Consider the following 23,971-nt stretch of genomic DNA (forward strand, 5'->3'; position numbering starts at 1 on the left):
GGTATTAGCCCTTTATTTTTGTGAAAGTCAGAGGGAAAAAAAATCACAATTCTTTCTGCACATTGTAATTGCTTTGGGAAGTAGCTTGTTGGTTCTGTTCAGATTATTCTGTAAGTGTGTATTGAGCCCCTCCAACCTGGAGGCATGACCCATGCGCTAAAGGAATTCAGTTTTGCAAGGGGATTGTAACATTTTTTTTTTTTTAAGATAACATGTGCTTATAGTCATGCATATAGAGTATCTGAGGGAGGAGGTGATTGTGTCCCTTTGAGAAAAAAAGAGAACAGAAAACTCCAACAAATTAAAAAATATCATAGCACAATTTGATTAAAAAGAAACAGAATAAAGGACAAAGTATATGACCTGATTTGAGACTATAAATCAATGGTAAACATTGAATTTGCATCTCAAAGAGCCCATCTCATTCCATTCTATTTTGCTTTATTTTGTATACATTGACCATACGTGGACATGCCATAATAATAATCATGAAGCTATTAGCCTCTTTTCCAGAAACAATCACTGCCAAAGATTATCTTCACTGCTGTAGTCAGCATATGGAGTATTTTCTACTAACCTGTAGTTTCTACTAATCTTGGAGCTTCTTCTATATCATACATTTCCCAGTCCATTTGTTCCCTTTATTAAATGTCTGTTCTGAGCTTTGAAATTACTACATAGCCTAGATTCCCAAAAGGAGCAAGAAAGGCCCAAATGACCAAGTGGGTTTTTTTCATCATTTTTGACTAAAGTTTTAGACTTCAGCCCAAATTTCTATGGTTTTCCAGACCTGGCACTCTAATTCATAAGCTTTCCAAAGATGATTTTGGTCTATCTAGTGTAGGACATGATTTTGCAACTAACAACAACAGAGAATAGGACTTATGTTTCTGTCAGTGACACAAATTACTGATTGGAGCTTTCAACTTCTTAAGGCATCAACCTTTTCTTTTCATGAGGAGAAGTTTCAGATTTAAGTGTAGGTAAGTACTGAGTCCCGAGAGAAGGCAATGGCACCCCACTCCAGTACTCTTGCCTGGAAAATCCCATAGACGGAGAAGCCTGGTAGGCTACAGTCCATGGGGTCGCTAAGAGTCAGACACGACTGAGCGACTTCACTTTCAATTTTCACTTTCATGCATTGGAGAAGGAAATGGCAACCCACTCCAGTGTTCTTGCCTGGAGAATCCCAGGGACAGGGGAGCCTGATGGGCTGCCATCCATGGGGTCGCACAGAGTCGGACGCAACTGAAGCAACTTAGCAGCAGCAGCAGCAGCAAGTAGTGAGTCCCATCACTTCATGGGAAATAGATGGGGAAACAGTGTCATACTTTATTTTTTTGGGCTCCAAAATCACTGCAGGTGGTGACTGCAGCCATGAAATTAAAAGACGCTTACTCCTTGGAAGGAAAGTTATGACCAACCTAGATAGCATATTGAAAAGCAGAGACATTACTTTGCCAACAAAGGTCCATCTAGTCAAGGCTATGATTTTTCCAATAGTCATGTATGGGTGTGAGAGTTGGACTGTGAAGAAAGCTGAGCACTGAAGAACTGATGCTTTTGAACTGTGGTGTTGGAGAAGACTCTTGAGAATCCCTTGGACTGCAAGGAGATCCAACCAGTCCATTCTAAAGGAGATCAGCCCTGGGATTTCTTTGGAAGGAATGATGCTAGAGCTGAAACTCCAGTACTTTGGCCACCTCATGCGAAGAGTTGACTCATTGGAAAAGACTCTGATGCTGGGAGGGATTAGGGGCAGGAGGACAAGGGGACGACAGAGGATGAAATGGCTGGATTGCATCACTGACTCGATGGACGTGAGTTTGAGTGAACTCGGGGACTTGGTAATGGGCAGGGAGTCCTGGCGTGCTGCAATTCCTGGGGTCACAAAGAGTAGGACATGACTGAGCGACTGAACTGAACTGAACTGAACTGAAGTAATGAGTCAACTCCTCCTCCAAAATAATCGACTAAGAAGTCAGATAATACTTTGAGGACTGTGATTCCAATTACATGAAAAGCCTTTTCTTTACAAGAAAAGTATTTATACCTATGTCTCCCATTTAGGCAAAGAATTTGATAAAGATTCCAGAATGAACTTAAAGACACAGAAATTTGCATCTGGCTATATTTAAAATGTGTTAGAGGCTCTGAGTTTGGTTTGTACATGCATTAACTTATTATAAATGGAATTGGTCACACGATTTCAATATATGTGTCACTTTTATAGTGTTGCCAGACAATAGAATGCACTCTACAGAGTTAGCACAAATCGCATCATCATTTCTACCACCTTATCAAGTTCCTGTTCCATAGATCCCTCTGTAATTATTGAAAATGTATTTTTACTTCACTGACTGTGCATCCTTTTACGTACTCACTGTTGGGTCCTTTGGAAAATGTATTTTACCCCTACTACTTTCCTAAAATTATGGCTTTACAGTGATAAAATATTGCTGTAATTTAGACAGGCTCATTATTTTCGACTTTTCTCTAGCATTCATCACTCGTATCATCCCTTTCCTTTATAATGTCACTCCTGCCTGAATCCTCATTTTTGGATCTCTACTATTGGTATATCTGTAGATTCTAGCACAAGCTGGAATCAAAATTGCCAGAGAAATATCAATAACCTCAGATATGCGGATGACACCACCCTTACAACAAAAAGTGAAGATGAACTAAAGAGCCTCTTGATGAAGGTGAAAGAAGACAGTAAAAAAAAGCTGGCTTAACACTCAACATTCAAAAAACAAAGATCAGGACATCCAATCCCATCACTTCGTGGCAAATGGATGGGGAAATAATGGATAGGGTGACAAAGTTTATTTTATTTGGCTCCAAAATCACTGCAGATGATGACTGCAGCCATGAAATTAAAAGATGCTTGCTCCTTGGAAGAAAAGCTATGGCAAACCTAGACAGTGTATTAAAAAGCAGAGGCATTACTTTGCCAACAATGATCCATATAATCAAACATTTGGTTTATCTAGTAGTCATGTTTGGATGTGAGAACTGGACCATAAAGAAGGCTGAGCACCAAAGAATTGGTGCTTTTGAACTGTGGTGTTGGAGAAGACTCTTGAGAGTCCCTTGGACTGCAAGGATATCAAACCACTCAATCCTAAAGGAAATAAATCTTAATTATTCATTGGAAGGACTAATGCTAAAGATGAAGCTCCAATACTTTGGCCACCTGATGTGTATAGCTGATTCATTAGAAAAGACCCTGATGCTGGGAAAGATTGAGGGCAGGAGGAGAAGGGGTTGATAGAAAATGAGATGATTGGGTGGCATCACCAACTCAGTGAACATGAATTTGAGCATGCTCCGGGAGACAGGGAAGGACAGGGATGCCTGGCATGCTGCAGTCCATGGTGTTGCAAAGAATCAGACACAAGTGAGCGACTGAACAACGAGAACAACAGATTCTATTAACCCTCTTTCTTTTCTTCCTGTAAACTCTCTCCCTCTGGACTCTTATCCCCATATGTTCTTTGACATTCTTCTACATTGACAGTCTCATACTGGTTTCTCTGCCAAGCAACCATCCCCCATTTGTAACTGATTGCCAATCATTTCATCCTAAAATTCCTGCTAGAATCTTTTAACTCTACATATATATAAAAAAAAAAATGAACTCAACCTGCTAAGAGCCAGAATAGCTCTTCTGCTTGACCTCTATTGCTTTGACTATCACACACTTTCTGTCACAAAGGGTTAAACTCTGGGAGCTATCAAATGTCCTGCTATTGTCTTAGTTCAAGCAGGGCCCTGGGAATGAAGCCCTGGGGATGTTGCCATAAATATGGAATATGTGTCATCCCCTTCATTTCTTCTGCCTCAATCCAGGTGCTTGTTACCTGTCATTACTTCTCTGGTGGATCATCCCAGCAGCTCCCTTATCTATAAACACCCTCCTTATCTGTAAACTTTATTCACCCAATGATCTTACCTAACAAGGATTGGTTAAGGGAAACTCAAAATATTAAAATGACTTCCCATCATTCTAAAAAGTATCTTCTAATTTCTGGCCATAAAGTATTTCCTAGTGCAATATTAAAGGTTTCTTACACATATGGTCTATATTTGTGCTAAAACAGTCTACTCACCAAACCACAAAAATTCACTTTGTCCTGTGCCTGTCATGTTCATACTGCTTTCCCTCTTAGTAAGCAAAACCCCATACCCTCTTGTTAAACACAACCCATCCTTTAAAGACTAACTCATATGTCAGCTCCTTTATGAAGACTTTTAAATGTCCACACTTCTTTGAAATGCTATGGGATTCAATATATTTTTACTACAATGCTACCACATTTTGCAGTTACTGTGTTTGTATAATTAACATACAGAATTTTGTATTCCTCAAGTTTGAAACCTTTCCATGTTCACTTTCATATTATTAGCAGTACCTGACATGATTCCCCCTTACTGATTTAAATGATGACAAGATGCTGATACAAATAAGACTAACAACTATAGTTTTGATAATATTATTTTCAAGTTTTAAGTTTAGCTACACACATAATAATCCTAGTATTTTTAAATGCTGTTTGACTCAGTTTTGGACTTAAAAAGCTGGATGTAATAATTTTGTAGAACAACTTTCTTAGGATATGAGCCATTTATTTTAACCACTAAATTAATTCCCATTTCTCTGGCTAAATAAATTGAAGGTTATCAGTTGATGAAGTATAAGAAATGTAGGAAGACAGATAAATAGGTAGAAAAGCACTAATAACACTGTCAAGAGATAGTTATTCTCAAAACTCATAAAAATAATTCACCTAACTCTTAGCCCAGGTGGCTAGCAGTCATATCAGGAGACAGGATAGATGTTGGATTGAGTGAAGCTTTTATTTCTTCTGAGCACTAGATTTCTGTAGAAGTCTTGGTTGATTAAAGCACATCACATTTTCTTTAAAGTGGGTAGATTTCTCATAGTGCAAACTGAAATGACTATTTAAATATTAAAACTTGATTGATTATTGACTATATGAAAAGTAGTAGCTAAACATTATAATTAAAAGGCTAATTTGTGGCCCATAAAATGCCTGACCAAGACTTTCAAATAAATTAAAAGATAGTTAGGGACACCTGACAAAAAATAAATTTTTAGTTGTGTTTCACTGTCAATATATTGCTTAAGACTTGCACAGATAGAGTTGAAGGCTGAGATAGATCATTGCTGCATTCTATCAAGAATGTGTTACATGTTGCTGGATATTATCAAGGAGAATCAGAGTCGAACATCAGTGAAAGTGATAAAGATAAATTTTATTCAGTAACTATTATAATAGGGGAAAAAAGATTTCAGTATATAACCAAATTCATATAATAAGAACAAGTAGGAATTTATAGCCAAGGAGCAGAATGAGGAAATTACTAAACAAAATTATCAAGGGTAGGGGAATTTTAGCTAACTTAGTTTAATAGAATTTTTGCTGATGGAAGGTCAGGGTGATCAGATATCAAGGCTGGGGTACTTTTGCTAAATGACTTAGTAGGAGTCTTGCTATGATAGGACTATTCAGGTGGAAAACAGGGCTCAAGGATGAGCCTAATCAAAAAGAAGACTCAGAACATGCACAAAGTTTGGTCAAACAGAAAGTCTTTATCGGTGTCCATATTCTTTCTGGGGTTTCCAGATGGCTACTGGTAAAGAATCCACCAATGCAGGATGCAGGTTTGATCCATGGGCCACGAACATCCCCTGGAGAAGGAAATGGCAATCCACTCCAGTATTCTGGCCTGGGAAATCCCATGGACAGAGGAGCCTGGCAGGCTATAGTCCATGGAATTGCAAAGAGTCTGACATGACTCAGCATGAGCACTATCCCTTCTAACCTTCAAATGGGAGGCAATAGCACCACATGACCCATCAAAAGAGGCAATAATCTCTTATTAGAGAATGACAATAATGCCTCAGCATTTTAAATGCTAGATGATTGTTTTTTATGAATAAAAATAAAAGCAATATTTTTTTAGAAAAAGTTCTACCCAATGTTAATTTCCTATTCCTGCTCAACAAATTTTCGCAGATTTAGAGGCATAGACCAACAGCAAATTTGTCATCTCAAAGTTTTGAGGTCAGAACTGTGACACAGGTTTCATTGGGCCAAAATAAGTTGTAATCAAGGCAACACTGCTTCTGGAGCCTCTTGACACAAATTTGTTTCATTGCCTCTTCTAACTTTAGAGAAAGCCCACATCCCTTGGCTCATAGTCCCTTTCCTCTGTCTTCAAAACCAGCAGTGGTTGAGTCTTTCTTGCAAAGCATCACCCAACGTTTTTCCCACCATTACATCTCTCTCTCTCTGCCTCCTCTCTCCTTCCTCCCTATTCTGCTTTAAAGGACTCTGTAATTATACTGGGAACACCAAGATCATCCAAGATAATCTCCCTTCAGCTGATTAGTGATCTTAATTCCTCTTTGCCTTATAACATACCATACTCACAGGTTCGAGGAATTAGGACTCAAATTTAGGGGCATTATTCTTCCTACCCATGAACAATTTATACAGAGTCTAAATATAACAAAATATGTCAACAATATAAATAGAGGCCACCATCACCCTAATACCAAAACCTTACAAAGATGCCACAAAAAAAGAAAACTACAGGTCAATATCACTGATGAACATAGATGCAAAAATCTTTAACAAAATTCTAGCAATCAGAATCCAACAACACATTAAAAAGATCATACACCATGACCAAGTGGGCTTTATCCCAGGGATGTAAGGATCCTTCAATATCCGCAAATCAATCAATGTAATACACCACTTTAACAAATTGAAAAATAAAAGCCATATGATTATCTCAATAGATGCAGAGAAAGCCTTTGACAAAATTCAACATCCATTTATGATAAAAACTCTCCAGAAAGCAGGAATAGAAGGAACATACCTCAACATAATAAAAGCTATATATGACAAACCCACAGCAAACATTATCCTCAATGGTAAAAAATTGAAAGCATTTCCCCTAAAGTCAGGAACAAGACAAGGGTGCCCACTCTCACCACTACTATTCAACATAGTTTTGGAAGTTTTGGACACAGCGATCAGAGAAGAAAAAGAAATAAAAGAAATCCAAATTCGAAAAGAAGAAGTAAAACTCTCACTGTTTGCAGATGACATGATCCTCTACGTAGAAAACCCTAAAAACTCCATCAGAAAATTACTAGAGCTAATCAATGAATATACTAAAGTTGCAGGATATAAAATCAACACACAGAAATCCCTTGCATTCCTATACACTAATAGAAAATAGAAAGAGAAATTAAGGAAACAATTCCATTCACCATTGCAATGAAAAGAATAAAATACTTAGGAATATATCTACCTAAAGAAACTAAAGACTTATATATAGAAAACTATAAAACACTGGTGAAAGAAAGCAAAGAGGACACTAATAGATGGAGAAATATACCATGTTCATGGATTGGAAGAATCAATATAGTGAAAATGAGTATACTACCCAAAGCAATCTATAGATTCAATGCTGCTGCTGCTGCTGCTGCTAAGTCGCTTCAGTCGTGTCTGACTCTGTGCGACCCCATGGACAGCAGCCCATCAGACTCCTCTGTCTCTGGGATTCTCCAGTCAAGAATACTGGAGTGGGTTGCCATTTCCTTCTCCAAGATTCAATGCAATCCCTATCAAACTACCAACAGTATTCTTCACAGAGCTAGAACAAATAATTTCACAGTTTGTATGGAAATACAAAAAACCTCAAATAGCCAAAGCAATCTTGAGAAAGAAGTATGGAACTGGAGGAATCAACCTGCCTGACTTCAGGCTCTACTACAAAGCTACAGTCATCAAGACTGTATGGTACTGGCATAAAGACAGAAATATAGATCAATGGAACAAAATAGAAAGCCCAGAGATAAATCCACGCACCTATGGACACCTTATCTTTGACAAAGGAGGCAAGAATATACAATGGATTAAAGACAATCTCTTTAACAAGTGGTGCTGGGAAAACTGGTCAACCACTTGTAAAAGAATGAAACTAGAACTCTTTCTAACACCATACACAAAAATAAACTCAAAATGGATTAAAGATCTAAAAGTAAGACCAGAAACTATAAAACTCCTAGAGGAGAACATAGGCAAAACACTCTCTGACCTAAATCACAGCAGGATCCTCTATGACTCACCTCCCAGAACATTGGAAATAAAAGCAAAAATAAACAAATGGGACCTATTAAAAGCTTCTGCATAACAAAGAAAACTATAAGCAAAGTGAAAAGACAGCTTTCAGAATGGGAGAAAATAATAGCAAATGAAGCAACTGACAAACAACTAGTCTCTAAAATATACAAGCAACTCCTACAGCTCAATTCCAGAAAAATAAACCACCCAATCAAAAAATGGGCCAAAGATCTAAATAGACATTTCTCCAAAGAAGACATACAGATGGCTAACAAACACATGAAAAGATGCTCAACATCACTCATTATCAGAGAAATGCAAATCAAACCCACAATGAGGTACCATTTCATACCAGTCAGAATGGCTGCGATCCAAAAGTCTACAAGCAATAAATGCTGGAAAGGGTGTGGAGAAAAGGGAACCCTTTTACACTGTTGGTGGGAATGCAAACTAGTACAGCCACTATGGAGAACAGTGTGGAGATTTCCTAAAAAACCGGAAATAGAACTGCCTTATGACTCAGCAATCCCACTGCTGGGCATACACACTGAGGAAACCAGAATTGAAAGAGACACATGTACCCCAATGTTCATCGCAGCACTGTTTATAATAGCCAGGACATGGAAGCAACCTAGATATCCATCAACAGATGAATGGATAAGAAAGCTGTGATACATATACATAATGGAATATTACTCAGCCACTAAAAAGAATACATTTGAATCAGTTCTAATGAGGTGGATGAAACTGGAGCCTATTATACAGAGTGAAGTAAGCCAGAAAGAAAAACACCAATACAGTATACTAACGCATATATATGGAATTTAGAAAGATGGTAGTGATAACCCTGTATGTGAGACAGTAAAAGAGACACAGATGTATAGAACAGTCTTTTGGACTCTGTGGGAGAGGGAGAGGGAGAGGGTGGGATGATTTGGGAGAATGGCATTGAAACATGTATAATATCATATATAAAATGAATTGCCAGTTCAGGTTCAATGCAGGATACAGGATGCTTGGGGCTGGTGCACTGGGATGACCCAGAGGGATGGTACCGGGAGGGAGGTGGGAGGGGGTGTTCAGGATGGGGAGCATGTGTACACCCGTGGCAGATTCATATTGATATATGGCAAAACCAATACAATATTGTAAAGTAATTAAACTCCAAATAAAATAAATAAATTTATATTTTTAAAAATGGCATTATTTTAAAATAAGCAAAAGATTTGCACATTCCTCCAAAGAGAATTTCAAATTCCACTTAATATATCCCCTCATACACAGAGTGTGAAAATAATTAAATGATAGCCCATCTCTCAGAGTGGATAATATCATGGCAAAAAGCATCGCAGTAGACAAGGGCTGTTATTTAAAATAAAAACATAGAAAACCATTATCCCATTTATGAATGCCTAGTGTTTGTGTTTTGTATGTCCCTTTCCTTGTATTAGACTGATTTACTTTAATTACATTTAACTAGAAGAATCTTTTTTTTTTTTTTAATCTGCCTCAACGCTAAAGCAGTTTAAGAGATCCACTAACTGACACTTTCCAACTATGAGGAGGGTTGGTATTGGCAGTTTTCTTGCATTCTTTTCTTACCTGCAGTGTCCATCCTCAAACTAATTTCAAGTCAGCCTGGGCACAGACTCCTGGATTCATGCCTGGTTTTTAGGAAAGAAATTTCTGTGACCTGGTGTGATTCTTCCTACAGGGAGTCCCTCACTTTGTATCCTAAATGGAGATCTTCAACACCCCATAATGTCTGTTGCCCCATCTTTGATGGAGGAGGACTGTGGCCCTTGTGGATTAAACAAAGTAATTCATAAAAAAGGCTTAGGACAGAGCATGTAACATAGTGAACATGCTGTGCAGTGCTTCTATTTAACATTCTTTTCATCTGCTTCATTGAATTCAGGGTGCACTTGTTATCTCTGGCATTTAAGTCTCAACTCCCTCAGATCAGCTTTATTTTGGATACACTTCTACCTTTGGTAGCTTTGAACTGCCTTGGCTGTTAGGGCCCCTGAGAACTCCAACTTTGGCATGGGATGCTTGCCTATTATCCCAGCTGGCTTATATTCTCCCATTCTTCATGGGGGATGGGAGGACCCAAAACTATCTGGAGTTCAGCTGCTTCATAAATCACATTGCATTTCAGCTTATTCAATATTTTATGAATAATTGTGTGGAGACAAAGGAAAGAAGGGCATTTATATTACTTAGGCAGCTTAGGGGTGTCTGTGATGTCGTGGTTACATTGCATTCAAGGAAATTCAAGTCTGCTCTCATGTGTCTGCCAGGTCTGGACAAAAGACGTCTGTCATTCCCATCCAGACGAAAGAACATCAATATCAACAATACGTGCGAGTTTGGAGTCATCTGAAGCCAGCGCATTTGTCTTTTCAGCCAAGTTTGAGAGAGCAGAGGGTGTCTGCAGTGCCAAACATGTGGGACACACAAACATTCTCTGCAAGTCTCTTCTCCAACCTACTGCAATCTGGCCCCAGCCTGAACTTTAGACCAGAGCTACGCCGAAGTGTTCCTGGATCAGCTCCTGTTACATTTCCTGGCACCAGCATGGCTAATCCAAACACTGAGTGCAGAATGGTGGGCACTGTGTTCAGACAAAGGAGTGACCTTTGGAAATTTCTTCATGCCTCAGTTTTCTCATCTGAAAACAGAACTACTAAGGTTGCTACTTTTAACGGTGGTTGTAACAAGTAACTAGATAATTCATATAAAATGCCTAGGACATTGGCAGGCACAAAGTAAGAGATTCATAGGTGGGAGGTGCTGCTATTTCTTCTTACTTAGTGATGGCCGTATGCAGTCATACTTGATAAAATTCAGAGCTGTGCTGTCTGGACAAAATGGGAGAAAAAGAAGTTGGTGAACGTTGGTGGGCTCCTTCACGCACTCAGTGATGGCTGCTTTCTCCAGTTTACCCTTCAATCCTCAGTAATCCCTATATACGGTCCCTCCCAGGAAATTATCTGAAATTCATTTGCACTGATATGAAAAGATTTCTAGAAATTCAAAGTGAAACCTCCCCTAAGAGGAATATTTCATGTTTTAGAGAATTAATATAAACTTTGGTTAAAGAAAGAAAAGTTGTATAAAGTTCACTAATGGGGTTCATTCATTCTTCAAAACTTTCTGAACATCTCCTGTTGCCAAGCATCCTGCTGTGTACTCCCTGTTACAGAGAAGTTTAAGATAGTGTCTTTCAAAGCCTGGGAGGGACCATATATTCATAAACAGATAGCTAAGTATCAAGCACAATGACTGATACAATGACTATGTGTAAAAAACTCCAAAAGAGGACTTTTATTTCCAGTGAAGGAAAATTGGATTGGAGGGAAGAATTTATGTATTTCAAAGAATAGGAAATCAAATCACCTGGGCAGTTGTCTGCTTCTGTTAATGGAAAGAATGCCTTTGGATACCTGATAGCTGCTGGCAGGAGATATATACATATATACTCAAAATGGGTACAATCAATTATATATATATTTTTTTTTTTTTTCCAGAATTCCTCTAATTTCTACATAAAGCTGGTTTGAGGCTTGATACCAGGTTGGAAAATTGGGCTGGGAGCGTGTCTTCAAGCTCCCTTTGCCTAGTGATCATGCATTTTGTTTAGATTGTTTGTTTACTTATAGTGATTTGTGGTGCTTAGGAAGGTGCCATGATTCTATTAGAGTTCATGGTACCTTTGAACTATCCCTCTTATTATGCAAATTGGGAATTAATAACTGAAAACTGGATATCCCAGCTTCAACCTCAAGTTACATAAAAGCTGAGTAAGCAGCTTCCAAGTGACTGATTTTGGTTTCTCAGTAATTAATGATTATATTCTATATGATTTTCTCTAAAACTAATTATATTTCATATGGTTTTTTTAAAAAGACTCTTAATAATACTGGTTACTAGGATCAAAAGGATTTTAGAAATTCTTTGTAAAGATAAAATTTCATATGCTATGTCCTCACCTTTTTCTAACAATTGTGATGTTGGGAAAATCATTTCCATTTTACAGATGGGGAGACTGAAGTTTTGAACAATTAACTTTTGTATCCAGAGATATACAACAAAGAAATTTGGAGGGAAGTTTCAAGTCTAGGTTTTCTTGGTCCAAATTTTCTGTCTTCTCCCTTAAGACAATTGGATTACATTTTATCAAAGAAAGGAATTTGATACATTTATCAAGGAATTCCAAATTCGAGTCATTAATATTATGGAATACTGATTTTTCAAAAGAAAACAGAAAATTTAAGTGAACAATATTACAACACTGTTGGGTATCAGAAGGAAAAAGAGAACTCGTATCTCCTGTCTTCTCCATTCGACTGAATTGCCCTGCTCTTTCTGACCATGAAGTTCAGAAACAATCAAGACAGATTTCCCTTCCCATGTATTTTATTCCATTTGATTTCCTATCTGTTTGAGTTAGCAATGGCTTAGGTAAGAGGAAATTCTGGAGTCAATTTAAGTCTGCTATTAATTATTTCTCTGAATTTATAAGAAAATTGAATTAGAGCATATAGCTTGGAGATATGAAAATGTTTGTTGTTGTTGTTGTTGTTGTTGTTTAAACTGTAGCCACTCGGTTAATCATCTGAATTTAGAAGGGGGAATTTTGACTAGAAACAACCAGTTAGAAACCTGTGGCCCAGGAGAGCTGAGCCTGTTTATTGAAGATACCAGTGCAAAGTCAGAATTAGAAAACTGAGTGCTAAGGAGGCCCTGCGTCCTGCCGCAGGGAGGGGAAGGGCAAAAGGTGAATTGTATTTTTTAAGCCTGTCACTTTGAAAACTCCCTGCCTCAAAATGCATTTCCAGGATTGTCGACTTCACAGCAGCAGTGAAGCGGGAGAAGCAAAGGCATCTTTGGAAGGAACGGCACATAGCAGCACTTAATCTCTCCCCAGGCTTGTGAGAACCTGCTTATCTGGCAGGTTTTTCCAAGCGTGCTCTGCTCCATGGACAATGGAGTTGGCAATCTGGAGACTGTAGCTTCATAATAGAGAGGCTTTGGGGAGAGAAGCTTCCTTTTAAAGGGATCTAAATGGATAAGTATTAAATGACTTCCTTGCAAAAAAAAGTTCAAATAGTTATTGAATATATTCAGGTTCCGTTCTGATCTCTTTCTTTGAACACTCGAACCCTTTTTCATTGGGTATTATGGGGCAATTTTATGGTAGGTTAAATGATGCCACCATGTGCATTGAAGTTATTCTTAAAATGGCTATTATAGCACTTCTTCTGTAACACTGAATAGCTCATCAATGAATGACATCTCTATTTTCCAACCATTTTTGAAATAGTGTGTGGTAAGTAACCAGAAAAGCTGGTAGAGCTCACCTGTGTTCTGGTTAGAGTTGCATCACTACTGAACCCTATTATGATTTTAGTCAAAGATTTTAACTTTAAAATATGTCACTAACAGCCTGTGTTGAGACTAATGCTCTTTGTAAAGAGTAGAAACATGTAGAGTAGTTTTTAAAAAAGAGATAGAGAGGCTTGTTTTATGAGAATACAAGAGAAAATCATACACACAAAATAATAGGTTGAGTTCAGCTGGGCTGTATGGAGACTGATTCACTCGAGATTTAAAGATCAGAACAACTAATACAATTATGTAAAGTTTAAAAATAAAATAAAATTAAAAAAAAAGATGACTGATGAATTAAGATGCTTATGATTATTAAGATAATGTATGCTCAAGAACTATGTGTTGAAAAAATAAGGGTTTCTTTTATCATATATGTCAAGAAATCTAATGATACTTTGGTTGTAGATTATTTCAAAACCTAACAAAATGACCAGGGGCCTAGGCTCTTTTCTTGAGAGGCTCTTTCCACACTATCATATTCAGTGTGGTGCTTCAGTTTGTCACCTAATAGTCACAGGATGGCTGCTATAGTTCTAGATGTTAGATCCTTCGGTTCAGTTCAGTTCAGTCACCCAGTCGTATCCAACTCTTTGTGACCCCATGAGCTGCAGCACGCCATGCTTCCCTTTCCAACACCAACTCCCGGAGCCTACCCAAACTCATGTCCATTGAGTCAGTGATGCTATCGAACCATCTCATCTTCAGTCGTCTCCTTCTCCTCCTGCCCTCAATCTTTCCCAGCATCAGGGTCTTTTCAAATGAGTCAGCTCTTCGCATCAGGTGGCCAAAGTATTGGAGTTTCAGCTTCAACATCAGACCTTCCAATGAACACCTAGGACTGATCTCCTTTAAGATGAACTGGTTGGATCTCCTTGCAGTCCAAGAGACTCTCAAGAGTCTTCTCCAAAACCACAGTTCAAAAGCATCAATTCTTCGGCACTCAGCTTTCTTTATGGTCCAACTCTCACATCCATACATGACTACTGGAAAGACCGTAGCCTTGACTAGAGGGACCTTTGTTGGCAAAGTAATGTCTCTGCTTTTCAATATGCTGTCTAGGTTGGTCATAACTTTCCTTCCAAGGAGTAAGCGCCTTTTAATTTCATGGCTGCAGTCACCACCTGCAGTGATTTTGGAGCCCCCAAAAATAAAGTCAGCCACTGTTTCCACTGTTTCCCCATTTGTTTGCCATGAAGTGATGGCTAACACCATTTAAGGACAAGAAGAGCAGCTTTTTTTCTGATGCCTTTCAGACCAGAATAAAAATCTTTCCAAGAAGTCCCCGATATCTTCTCTTGTAGTTTTTTTCACAATTACTGGGCCACATGCCCACTCTTTAGCTACATGGGAGGCTGATGAAGTGCTATATGGCATCATCATCTTATAGAATAGGAATTTTCTCTGCCAGAATGGGAAAATTGAAAAGGGAGATAGATACTTGAGAAATTGCTAGTAAAGTCTGCCATTACTTTTCTCTTTCTCATAGACCACTTTGATGCTCTCTGTATTTCTTTCTTTTTCCATGAACTGTTGATCAGTTTGTTGGGCTTACTGTGGTACATGACTGTAAAGTGATAATCTCTACCCTAGATTCTGCAGGAACTTCTCGCAGTCACTTAACCCTGTCTTTAAGTGCTCAAACTTCAAATTTCTGAAATTCTTAATAGAAGAAACTTAATGATCAACTCAACTATTCAAGCTACTTGATAAGTGATAAGTGAATGCCTTGGTTAGGTTAGATTGGTTGAGGATGGCAGAGAGTAAGGCTACATGGTCCAATTCAGATTCAGCAAAGTTGTAGATAGTGATGCTAGACATGTCTAGTATTCTCTGAATGTAGATTCTCCTGGTTTACAGACCTGCTTCCTCTTCTAGTATGCTAGTGATGCTATAGCATATTATTCTGGCTATGGCATATTATTCTGGTTCTCATCCATTCTATATCCTTATTTTCAATATCAGCATCAGTCAGTAAAGACAACCCTTATGCTACTTATCAAGTAGCATTTTGGCTAAGTATATACACCTTTGTAAATACCATTAAATAATACATATGAGTGTAATTTGAAAAGTTAAAAAAATCTGCAACAGTTGTAAATTATTCTAATTGCATAATTAGAATAACTAGTTCAATCATCCTAGCAATTTTCTGGACTAAACTATAGGTTAAAGCATTTTTTTAATGTGTCGCATAATAATGCAAAATGTACAGAATCTGCTTTTGCATTCTTTAGAATATGGATATTGTTAATGAGTAAGCATCAGTGTCTATTATATGTGTTTGCACATTTACCAGAATTTCATCTGAATTAATATAATGTTAATTTTATATGATATTAATATATCAGTAATATAATTGAAACGTGACCACAGTAATGGACTCACTATATTATTGTATACTTAAAAACTTGAATTTTGCCTCAATATATTTGAAATAAATGACCTAATAATTTGAAATTTATTAATTTCATCCCTGTTTAAAGGACTCTTTTATAATTTATTGAAACATGCAAACAGTTTCACTCTATTATGGTTATTATCATCCACATCTTACTCTTAAGGAAACCAGGAGCCCTATGAAAAGAGTTTCCAGATAATAGAAAATAATTAGTGAGAATATCAAAGTAAAATTATAGAATCTATTAAAGGTCATTTTTTTTACAACTGAAAAATCTTTATTTGACCAAATACTTAGTTGATTTTGATGAATACAAGATGTTTTGATCCTCCAATTTTCAAAGTCCTATTTTAATTTAATCCGTAGGTGTTCTTTCCTCATTCTCTTGACCTCTAAGAACCTTCTCATTGTATGATTAATTCAGACATTCTCATTAGAATGAGAGCAACATTTCAAACTCCTCTTCTACAGGGTATTTGCTAGAACTTTATTATGCTAATTTAATTTTTGAATCAAATACCTATGACCACATTGTAGGGTTAAACAATTTTCTTCCATTTCCTTTTTTATTGTATTGGAATTATTTTATCAAGTTCTTTTCTACATAAACTTTATACCAAATACTTAATTCATCAATCACTTTTTTAAAATTCCACATCAAATAGGATAAATTTTCCTTTTTGTATTTCTATCAAGTCCAATCTTCTCAATTTAAAACTTAAAAAAAATTGTGTCTTTAAGAAGATTTTATTCCTCCATTATTTTTTGTCCAATAACAAATTTTACTCTGTACATTTTAGCTATTGTGAATTTCATTTTCTAAGAATGAATGAAACATTATTTCTATTATGTCTAATTGTCCCCCAATGTTTATTTATCATATGCAGTGTTCTTAAGAAATGTTTCTTGTTTTTTTTCTTTTTCTACTTTTGAAAGCTATTTTTAAGGGAAACCAACAAGTATCTCAATTTCCAGAACTGTATTCTTGCCATCTTACAGCACCAGAATCTAGCACAGTCTATTCAGTGTGTATTGAATAAAATACAGTCCATGATTTTAGTGTACATCTACTTCTCATTGCACTAGATCTTACTAGATGTAGTGAGTAGTTCAGTTCAGTTGCTCAGTCGTGTCTGACTTTGCAGTCCATGAAGTCACAATGAACTACTCATTGCATCTAGTAAGATCTAGTGCTAGACTGTGTTTGAAGGTCAAAGGGTAAGATGATATTTGTTCCCTCAGTGGTCTTTCAACTCAGGTGAAAGAATGCATTGTGGATGAATGAAACTATAACCATAATCAGGGCTGTCTATAAGAGTAAATAAATTTGTGATACCTAAAATGAACACTTAAAAATTATCTCATTTCTAGGCCAAAAAAAAGTTGTAGTTGGACATTCTAAGAGTAAAAGTGTTATACAAAAAAATATGAAAAAGATGGACTAGCACAGGTTGGCACCCTAATTTGAACTCTTCTCTCATTAATTCCCTGTATCTTCTATCTATCCATCCATCCATCTATTATTATTTCTCTTTAGTTATATCTAACTATGACCGATATATCTACCTTTTCATTTTTCTGTCATTTGGACTATTTGGGGACTCTGTGACTGTAATTAACCTTGCAACCAGAAAACTGTGCATATTTTCATACATGAAACTATGGAATCAGCAACTCTGAATCTTACTCATGCACCTACATTAGGCTCATTTCTTCCAAGCAAAGTAATCTGGGTAATACTTTGACTGGAATCATTGGTTCCAATACCTTTGAGCCTTTTCCTATACATCCTTAAAAGCACAAGAGAGCAGGTGATCAGTAGACATTAGGGTCCAAATTAACATAGCCTATTGAGAGCTTTAATTTTTTTTTAACATTTCTGTTTTTTAAAGAAATCCAAATAACTTCGAAATATACAGTACCTATATCTGTCTTTGCTTGCTTGCTCAGTTGCTTCAGTTGTGTCCAACATTTTGTGACCCTATGGACTATAGTCTGCCAGACTCCTCTGCCCTCTATCCATGGGATTTTCCAGCAAGAATACTGAAGTGGGTTGCCACGCCCTCCTCCAGGGGATCTTGCATTGCAGGCATGTTCTTTACCACTGAGCCACTGGGGAAGCCCCTATAGCTGTTTATTTACACATAAAATCACATTATGAATTATTTGCCATCTAAAAAGTTTGTTTCTACATACTATCAACATGTTAGTAAGTATTACTCCCATCCTTTGCCACATACCCTGTGCATGTAAGAAGTAGATTGAGGACTACCTGGTAAGAACAAGATTCAGATTATGCTAAATGTTTCCCCCAGCCTGACAGAAAAAAATCCTTCACAATCTGACCTTATTTGGTTATGTCTCTTTCCTATCCTTGCCCAGAATTGAAATATCCACTCCAGATTCAAGTTATCCAGAATTCTGTCCATTCTCCCCTCCATGCCTTTGTTCACACTGCACTAGCTACTAAAATGCCCATGCTCCTTTCACTGTGCCATCTCTCGTTCATCCTTTCAAACTCAACTCAGTGTCTCTTCTTCTGGAAGCCTTTCCTAATCTGCTAAATCTGCAACTGATATTACATTTACTCGTTGCTCATTAACCATCTCTTCCTGAGTCTGTTCCCTCTGCTAGCTATATTATCCATATTCTTATCTCCTTTATATTCCAGAATAATGTCTGGAATGCAATGGATGCCCAGTAAATGTTTGTTGAAGTCAACTCAGTTAAGCATGGTAAAGCACACCTGAAAATTTCCAAGGACAATGTTGACAAGAGAAAAGCAAAGTGTTGAAAGATGTATGCTAGAATTAGGGAAAGGTGGTCTGGGTAGAGACCCTGCAAACTGATCAGGAAGCCACTAGGATTGCCTTTTGTTCAGGAGCAGTTGATATATGCTAGCTGCTGCTGCTAAGTCGCGTCAGTCGTGTCCGACTCTGTGTGACCCCACAGATGGCAGATCACCAGGCTCCCCTGTCCCTGGGATTCTCCAGGCAATAACACTGGAGTGGGTTTCCATTTCCTTCTCCAATGCATGAAAGTGAAAAGTGAAAGTGAAGTCGCTCAGTCGTGTCCAACTCTTAGCGACCCCATGAACTGCAGCCTACCAGGCTCCTGCATCCATGGGATTTTCCAGGCAAGAGTACTGGAGTGGGGTGCCATTGCCTTCTCCATACATGCTAGCACTATGGCATAAATAGTGGAAATGAAGTGGAAGAAACAACTTTAAAAGGCAAGCCTTGCAAATGAGAGTAAGGAAAAAAGAGGGTCGATATTACTTCTGAAGTTTCCAGACAAAATGATAATGAGGGTGGAGGAGTCCTTAGTTTTATTCTGATGGGAACAGTCATGAGCAGAAATCATGTCAAAAGGAGAAGATGAAAGCTGAGCTCAGAGGTCAGCTACAAAGTGCCTTAAATACTGGTGGGAAAATATGAAGACCACTTGCAAACCAACAGCCTTCCATCATTAAGGAGAGTCAAGCTGAAGATGAACCTTGTAGTGACAGCAGGAGAGAAAGCAGGCATTCTCTTGAATGAAGCCCCATTAGACACTGTTACACAACTATTAACAAGCATGAAAATGAAGCTAAGACAGCTTGGTGGGGATGGGGCCCACAGAGGTTTCTAACTACATTCACCCTCAAAGCCTAGCTAGGCAAACAAGCATCATTTCTAAGAACGATGTTCCTAGTATCACCCCTTTTTTATGCCATTGTGTATGTGCTTAGTCCTCAGCCATGTCCAACTCTGTGATTCCATGGACTGTAGCCCACCGGGCTCCTCTGTCCATAGAATTTCCAAGGCAAGAATACTGGACTGGGTTGCCATTTCCTTTTCCAAGGGATCTTCCCGAACCAGGTTTCAAACTAGGTCTTCTGGAAAGGCAGATTCTTTACCGTCAGAGCCACCAGGGAAACCCTTTATGCCCTTACATCTATAAAAAAAAAGTGTTCATTTCTTTTTGTTTTAATATCAAGTTTTTAAATGACCAACTTACTTGTGTACTCATTATGTAATTCCAGGCATAGAAACAGAACACAGGTAATAACAATGAGTTAACAAGAAACTCTCCCAAGTAGGCTTACTATTTATATTGAACCAGTTTGACCCAGAAAATAATTTCTTTCAAGGCCAGTAACTTTCTTAACTGGAAACTAAATTGGTGGAGGCAAAGAACCAGCTGGCTCCCATGGGCTAGTTCCAAATGACAGCTCTTGCCTTTTATGCATTAGGATGTTAGCCTCTGCTAACGATCTCCTGAGGGTCTCTGTCTTACCAGCTTCCTGATCACGTCTTCTTCCCTCCTGGACTTATGAACAGCAATCTCAGCTGGGGTTTTTCTTCAGCAAGCCTATGCCAGAGCTGGCCTTGAGCTGAGGCTGGACAGTCTCTAAACATGTGGACTGTTAGAAAAACAGCGATAAGTACTCTTTGGAGAGACTTAAATTTGTTTGCTCATTCATTCATCACTTGTTCATTTACACATTCATTCATCCTCCAACTCAGGCATTCTCTTTTCTAGTCAATATCTCTTGAGTATATTTGTCTCAGCCATGGTATTCACAATGCTTGTCAGACTTGAAGGATAATCATGGGAGAGGATATATATATATAGAATATATATATACATACATATATATCTTTGTGACCCCATGGACTGTAACCTGCCAGGCTCCTCTGTCCATGAAATTCTCCAGACAAGAATACTGGAGTGGGTAGCTGTTCCCTTCTCCAGGGTATCTTCCCAAACCAGGAATTGAACCCAGGTCTGCCACATTGCAGGCAGATTCTTTATCATCTGGGCTACCAGGAAGCCATATATATATATATTTATATACATATAACAAAAGCCATATATATATATTTATATACATATAACAAAAATACAGGAAACAAAGTGGTAGTCAAGGTATGTTCTGTGACAGACAACTTTAATCAATATCATTTAAAATAAGTTTTAAAAATTCAGATTCTTCAGCTCAACCCCTGATTCAGAATCCCTAGAAAACTGAGAAATTTACACTTACAGCCAAATGTTCTCACTGTTCACTAAAATGTGTGAACCACTGCAATAGAGAAAGAAGGAGTGTTTATTTTGAATATTCCCTTGGAAGACTCTAGCGTAATTAAAGATTAAGAATAAATTTTGAAGTAAAAACTGAGCTCACCAGTAATATGTAATGTTTAATCTTTAAAAATGTTTTGTTTAAGTGTCTAAGCCTGAGAAGAATCTTGAAGATCATGTGGCTTCTTAGAAGTATAGAGCAGGAACGGATTCTTTTATTTTACATATGAGGTGAAGTAATTTGTTTAATGTTGTAGAACTCTGACTTCTCATAATTGTGCTTCCAAACAAGAATGAGATCATGCCTGGGAAATTATTTTATCATCTTATCTGCAGAAGAACTATCAAACACAAAATTAATATTTGTTGTTATAGCCTTTGTATTTGGTCACTAATTTAGGAAAAAAACTCTACCCATAAGTAATATGAATTCATATATCAAAATATTTTTAAATCTGTGTCTAAGCCTCCAAGGATATAGATTTTATTTGGAAAAGCTTAGGTAAAGGTGGTATTGTACTTTTCTTAGGCATTGCAAGTGACAAGTGGGTATCATTTTGGTGTTACTGCTCAACAAGGTGAACTCAGCTTAAATTTGGTGATCTATTAATGACAACCCTGCCCCCAGAAAAAAAAAAGCAACATTAAATGAGGACTATTCCAGATCCTGGTGGTATTGTGTGATTGACTCATGGCTTCAGGCTTCTGGAAGGAGATAGATGAACAGCTAAATAAAATACAATTGGTAAATAAGGCAATGAAAGGATGCAGTGGAAATCATCTTGAAGAATCTGATGATTCAGCTGAGTTTTGAAGAACAACTACATATTAACCAAGAGAATCAAGTATGTGTGGGGGGTGGGGTGTGTGTGTGTGTGTGTGTGTGTCTGATGTGGAAGAAGGGGTAGATGGTAGTGAGAAATGGAATAGTTCTTCTACATTCCATCTCTGTTTTTCACCTGTCCATGAAGTAGCTCACCTACCCTTCCATCAATCTGGTCCAACTTATGAGTTTGGCACCAACATAAAAACAACCACAAAAAAAAACAGGTTGCCTGGTCTCCAAACACCCTTCTTTGGAAATTTGTCTCAGTGGTGAGATCTTTTGTCCTCGGTTCTGGATAATCCTCTAAACCTTGCCTAGATTCCCAGCATTTGTGTGTGCTGCCTGGGTGACTAATTTTCTCATTTTTGGATCCTATCTGGCTTCTTGCCTATTTTTTTTTCTGTTGTTGTTGTTTGTTTTATTCTTGGGTCCTGCCTGCAGTCATGTCTGATTTTTGCCTTCTAAATTCTGTCTCACTTAGGTGTTTATAATCCCAACTTCTATTCTGTTGTGGAATACAAAGTGACACCATTCAAATTCTAGCTGTTTTCGAGCTAGTAATGAAAGTTACATATACTTTCCCCCTCAGGCATGTTGTTGGATGAGTTCACTCATATTTGTTCTACTTCAAGCCAGTCTGTACCAGGCTTCATCTGATTACTTCATTCTGCAAGTGAGCCAAATACATAATTGAGTAGGTGTAACCACTGAGTTGCTAAGACTCCAGGGATTGTCATGTCTTTGTTTGGGGAAATGAGAGAAATGCACTATTGAAATATAATGCACAGGATTAACGACACATACAATGGTCCTCCAGATCTGCTTTTTCCTTTCTGAAACATAATCAAATGCATCAAAATGGCAGCCTCAGCTTTTTTTTGAATGAGACTTGCTATCAAGACAGTAAAACATTAAGATACATTGATTTTTAATTGAAATTGTCAAATTGTTGAACTGTCAAGGAAAGCTTTCCTACTTGCTCTTTTGACCTAACTCACCCATCCATCTGCTGCCCAAAAGTGAAAATTCTACTGAGCCAAGATGAATATTTATCATTTTAAAAGTTGAGGGCCCACCCTCCCTCTTCTTCTTCTGGTAAACAAATCCTCCCCACTCCTACTCTCTGACTCTAGAGTTGAAGGGATCTACCCCATTCTCATTTTAAGTGTCTGGCTCATGGAGATGTGAGAGTCAGATCTAGGACTTTCATTTGAATTTTTAAGAAATAATTACTTTGTTACAGACTTGGAGTTGGAAATCAGTATGTTGCTGGAAGCCATTCTACCTGAAAACGCATGAAGCTAACAAATTGTGAACAGAGAAGACAGCTGAGAGATAGAGTCCTGACACTGTCTGACCTGTGGATTGGCCTATCTTTGAAGTCAAAGCTCTCCTAAATTCTTCAGACATGTGAAACACTGGCTTTGTTTTATGCTTCCTTTTTTGTTTGTTTTTGGAGTTGGTTTGGTTTAGACCTTTTAAAGAAAATTAATCTAAAATATCTTGCTCAATGTATGAATACTTGGGAAACCCATTCTATCCTGTCTTTAACATAGTAATATTTCTTCTTAATCACCAACTCATTTTCTTATTGTGATGTATTTTTATGTCCTGTTAGATCATCCTATATAGTTTGTTTTATAGGATAGCCACATTTGCGTAAGTCTCTTTAGTAACTTCTGACAAAGTGGTGGGTAAGGACTAGGCATATCCATTCACCTTCATGCACAGCCACACACTCATAGTTTGAATAAAATAGATACTCTCCAAGGGTTTCTTCAACTACAATGAATTAATTTATTGGGCCTCAACACTCAAAATTGATTTTCAGTTCTGACTTGATGAGAATCATTGCTGCTTAACTTTGTCATTTGTTGTTAGTTTTATTTCCAAAAAGTCAGGACTGTGATTTGAGGCTTTTCCTCTAAGCTTCTGTGATGGAGATGAATTTATCAAAGGAAGGTTGGGGGTGTGATACTGTCATTTTGAGGAACACTAAAACCAAGTCATCAGAATCAAGAACTACTGAGAGTCAAGATCGATTTTCAAAAAAAGGAAAATAAAAGCAGAACTCAATTTGTCTTAAAAATTAAGGTTCTTAGGAGCTCATTCAGA

Source organism: Bos mutus, chromosome 6, assembly GCF_027580195.1.
Source record: "Bos mutus isolate GX-2022 chromosome 6, NWIPB_WYAK_1.1, whole genome shotgun sequence".
Classification (NCBI taxonomy): Eukaryota; Metazoa; Chordata; class Mammalia; order Artiodactyla; family Bovidae; genus Bos; species Bos mutus.